This window comes from Myzus persicae, unplaced genomic scaffold, assembly GCF_001856785.1.
Source record: "Myzus persicae strain clone G006 unplaced genomic scaffold, MPER_G0061.0, whole genome shotgun sequence".
Classification (NCBI taxonomy): Eukaryota; Metazoa; Arthropoda; class Insecta; order Hemiptera; family Aphididae; genus Myzus; species Myzus persicae.
In genome coordinates this window covers 71,284-75,984 of record NW_019104315.1, presented here as the reverse complement: position 1 = coordinate 75,984, position 4,701 = coordinate 71,284, and the positions used below count along the sequence as shown (strand labels likewise).

Below are 4,701 nucleotides of genomic sequence, written 5' to 3'. Positions count from 1 at the left end.
AAAATTTAAATTTCAACAATATATAAAGTACCTATTATTTTAATAATTAATTAAGGTGGTGTTTAGATATTCGAAGCACAAGCATATTTTTTTATGAGTTATTAAATAAAAAATCTTATTGTAAATAAATGTGATTACTACTTTTTAGATTTAACATAATGGTATGCAGTACCCAATGCATCACATTTACCGTACATCGACTATACCAACTATAGTTTGTAAAATTCCAAGTTAAATCTTTTTTCTGAATACTGTCGAGCACGAAATTCATAATTAATATTTTTGTATTAATTTTGAGTGCATTGGTTAGGTATATTTTAAGCTATTCGAGAATATTTAAAATTTCCTTATTTAATTTCCGATAGATATTCAATAATCACCAGAGCGACTTTCCTAGCTTTATAAGATAATGTGATGTTTGATGTACGACGGCGTCATTTTAATTCGCGGTTCGACCACAAGCAGACGGCATAATAATATTCATATACTTCTCAACATTTATATAAACTAAAAATAAAAATTGTTGAATTTTGCGGGACACAAGAAAATGTACTGTACTACTGTAGTATGACTAGTATGTACAACACTATTTACATCTATTTAATTGTATAAATATGTTATTATTCTCCGACTTGGATATGTCGTCGTCGTTTGTGCTATAAGCGTATTTTTTTGTGTTGCGCGCTCGGGAACAAAAAATATGCCCCTACTTTACCCGGGTAGCAAATTGTCTGTGACAATAAATTTTAATTTTGAGACTAAAAAGTAAAACAATATGTAAGCCCCAAAAGAATAGGTAATCAAACTTACGTATGCTCTTCGTATATCGACTGTTCGGGGAATATATAGCTGCAAGGACATATCTGGAGTGCAGACGCCATATCGAGGAACTTCTTTCTTCATCTAAATCCGAACTGAAAAAATCGAGATTTTTTATAAAAATTACTTGAGTAGAATGAAATATGTTAGTAAATGTTTATTGTTGCCTTACACATTTCTCTTTTGTTCAATGAAATTATTAGAATTGTGAATCGTCTCCGATGAGTGATGACCATCGGCTTTTGCCATAGATGGTAGATATAATATAATATGTTGTTATCAGTTTTCGAGTTTTTGAATTCTTTGGATGACACGATACATTTTTTATTTCAGATTCCGAAACATAATATTATTCATTTCTTCGGAGTGTTTAAATCTAAACAATTCAGAACACGGAACTCTGCGTATAGGCCATTTAGATACACTACTGTCGCGAGTCCATTTTTTTGTCCAGCATCTCACAATATTGTTTTTAGTCTTAACGGTTGAACTATAACTTAATATAAAACTCTAGAAGTATCGAGACATGAAAAAAATTCAAAATTAGGCTTTAAAATTTACAGAAGTAATAAAAAAATGGATACTTTAACCGTGAATATAATATTCTCTCTGGGCTCGGCATTAATATGTTATCAAACAATATTACTCTATAATAGTGTGCAGTGTTTACTAAAAAATTGTGTGATTATATTATACTACTACACTATAGTGTAATAAATAATGTAATATATATACAGCAGTGTAGGTACCTAACTAAGGCTCTCACATAAAGGTAAGTGACGGGGGAAAAAACCTTATGACCAAGGTTCGGGACTTGTAGCATTTGCATACTTTTTTTATTTACTGTAAAATGTAGCAGAAAGCGAAATAAATTCATACCAAATCTAAAATTTGTATGTGCATATTTTGCATAGTTCATACATTTTGCCGGAAATCGCTTATTTTTACGTTAGTGTGCTTAATTTTCATATTTTGGAAAATTTTTCGAAATTTCAACTTCACAAATTTCACGCAATCTAAAAAAGAAAATAGTAATGCAGCTTACTCGCAGTCTTATGTACCTATTTGCTATGTACAACTTACAACTCCTTATAATTTTTGTAGTTTGAAAGTGTGTCATCCGCCGTTGAAAAACGACTGTGTTTCAACTGTGCTTTGTCGAAAACTATACCAAGTCCAAAAATAATTTTAAAATCATCATTCAATAATCTCAACGATTTGGAGTTTAGTTTGAAAGAATACAATGAAGTAAAAAAACTAAAGCACAGAACTAAACTGATTGGGATTTTTAAATGTAACGAGAATTCTAGTAAATCATTTATTTATTGAAACAGATTAAATTACTGAATATCAAGAGTACTCATTGGCTGACTTGCAATGTAGTCTGGCAATTGACAATAACAGGTATTGTATATAGTTATTTCAAAATAATATATTATTTAATTAATTGTTTTAAATAATTTTTAGATATTATTTATTATCCGGAACAGTTTTTTATGAACATGATCATTATATTATAGCGTATGTACACCGCGTAAATAGACGGGAAGTGCACAAAGATTTGGCAAAAAAAACTAAAAGTTCCTCTAATTCAACAAAAATATAATCAGATGTAATTTTATATGTGAAAGAGTAAGAAAAAATGACACGTACATTGGTACAAAAGTCAACTATAGCAATAAGAGATGTCTTTTTTTTAATTAAACAAAAAGGTTATATTTTATTATTTTTAAATTTATAATAAGCGTTTGTTACAAGATAAATAAAAGTAATAATAATCAATAATTAATTAAATCAATTTATTTTTTTTAATTTTCCTTTTACCAATAATTCTATTATAGTGACATGACTCCAGGATCCGGCACCAAAATAAGAAAAAGTCCGCAAAGGATTGAAACAGTCTGGTGGCTAAAAATGCTTTTGATGTATCGACCTGACGTTTTATAATAAATGACGAGAACCATGAACCATGATTTCTAACTTTAATAATTAAAAATTAATAAAGTAAATTTAAAATGAATACAATTTAAAGATCTGAAAAACATAATCTATTTATTAGCAAACAAAATAAAAATTGTTATTAATTAATGTGAACTCTTATTTGATGGCCATGAGCTTAAAATATTCAATAACCCATGTTATGTTCCTACAAATATAGAGTAAAAAGAATTAATAAATAAATTCAAAAAATTAATTATTAATTTATGTTTATTGTTATATTACCATGTATTAAGACTAAAAGGGTAAGAAACAATTATTCTATATTAAACTTATATTAAATAGTAGCCCGATATATTCTGTAAAATACTTCTGTAAGTAGTATATTTCAATTGTGTATTGCATAATATAATTTTAAATTATACTATAAACTACACCTACGTATAAACACCAATGATTGGTATGATTTTTGGACTCGAAATTATAAATAAGTTAGCGGCTATTTGCAAAATGTTAGCAGCATATTTCAATTCGTAGCTCAAAAGGGGGTGTAGCGTGAAGTTGCCCCCATCTTATATTTTTCATATCTTGTAGGTAATTTATTTGCAAAATGATAACACATCTTTCTAAAAAATTGTTCATGGTGGGGCGGCCAACTTCATGCACATGGGAGGCCATAGTACAGCATAAGTCTTCCGTGGTTGAGAACTGAGAAGACAATAATTATCAGCCACCCAGATTTGTTCTTACCTACCCTACGTTATTTGTATAACGTCTAAACGTACGGGATACCTACTCAGAAGATTCCATGTGCATCAATTTGAGCATTTGTATTCAGCAGTGAATACTGCATTAAATATTGTTTAACCGATGAAATCCGTAGGATTTAGCAATTATTATTATTGCATATAGTTAACAAAATAGATGTAAATATAATTTTATTGAATGCAAATACATAGCATTTTCTGTTGTTGTAAAAAACTAAAATATTTGTATTGCATAGATACACTATGGATTATGCATAATAATATTATATGGTCCTGCATCAAATAAATAGTTCATCTTAACATATATTTATGTGTAACCATATAATTAAGATATAGGCACATTAATATATTAGCAATATCCAATCTAACGTTACTCATTCGATTTAGTGTGTATTAATTATGAAATACAATATTATATCACAACATTGAGCATGACTGGTCAGGTTAAAATATTGTCTTTTATTTATTATTATGTATTTTTGAGTAAATGTACTAAAATCTAACAGCAGATTTGTGTTTAACTTATTATATATATATTATAATGGGTAGGTTGTGTGAAAACAAATAACAGTGTACATCATTGACATTTGTTTGATCTATTTAATAAATTACATTCATATGGCCGTCGACGAACTTTTCTGTAACTATATCACATTACATAGTTGCAGAATTATTTAAACTGCATGAAACCCAGAAAAATTATGCTGATTTAAAATATATGATATTTCTATTTTCTTTATTTATTAACAAGATTATGAAATTAAAATTTACCAATATGTAATCGATATTGTAGAAAAAAAAGAGTATTATTAATTTATTTTCTTTTATTTATGTGAAGTGTGTTAATATGTATTTTAAAATGTTGATTTATCGAGTATTGTAGGTTTAGGTGCAGGGGGGTGTGGGTGGCTCTGCTCCCCACAACTCTGTGATGCATTCACAGATTTAGCACCCTGTGTTTTAGAGGTCTAGTTGCGCCACTGATTGTCATGATAATTAAACATTAAACGAAAATAAATAATAATATTTTTATATTATGGCAGTGGTAGGTTGGTGTATATAGGTACAATTAAAACATATGTTGGAGCATAAATATATATTAAATATAATATATATTCATACGTGTTTATATTTGTAAATAAATAGTTACAACAATGACTATAGAAATGTATATAGG

At 28.2% G+C, this 4,701-nt stretch overlaps 1 long non-coding RNA gene across 1 annotated transcript; it reads left to right on the top strand.

Annotated features, from left to right (window-relative positions):
• Positions 1-1,541: 1,541 nt before the first annotated feature.
• Positions 1,542-2,566, top strand: LOC111041109. Its single transcript, XR_002605282.1, has 3 exons — positions 1,542-1,591; positions 1,924-2,223; positions 2,287-2,566. It is a non-coding gene; the product is annotated as an uncharacterized LOC111041109 (long non-coding RNA).
• The last annotated feature ends 2,135 nt before the right edge of the window (positions 2,567-4,701 follow it).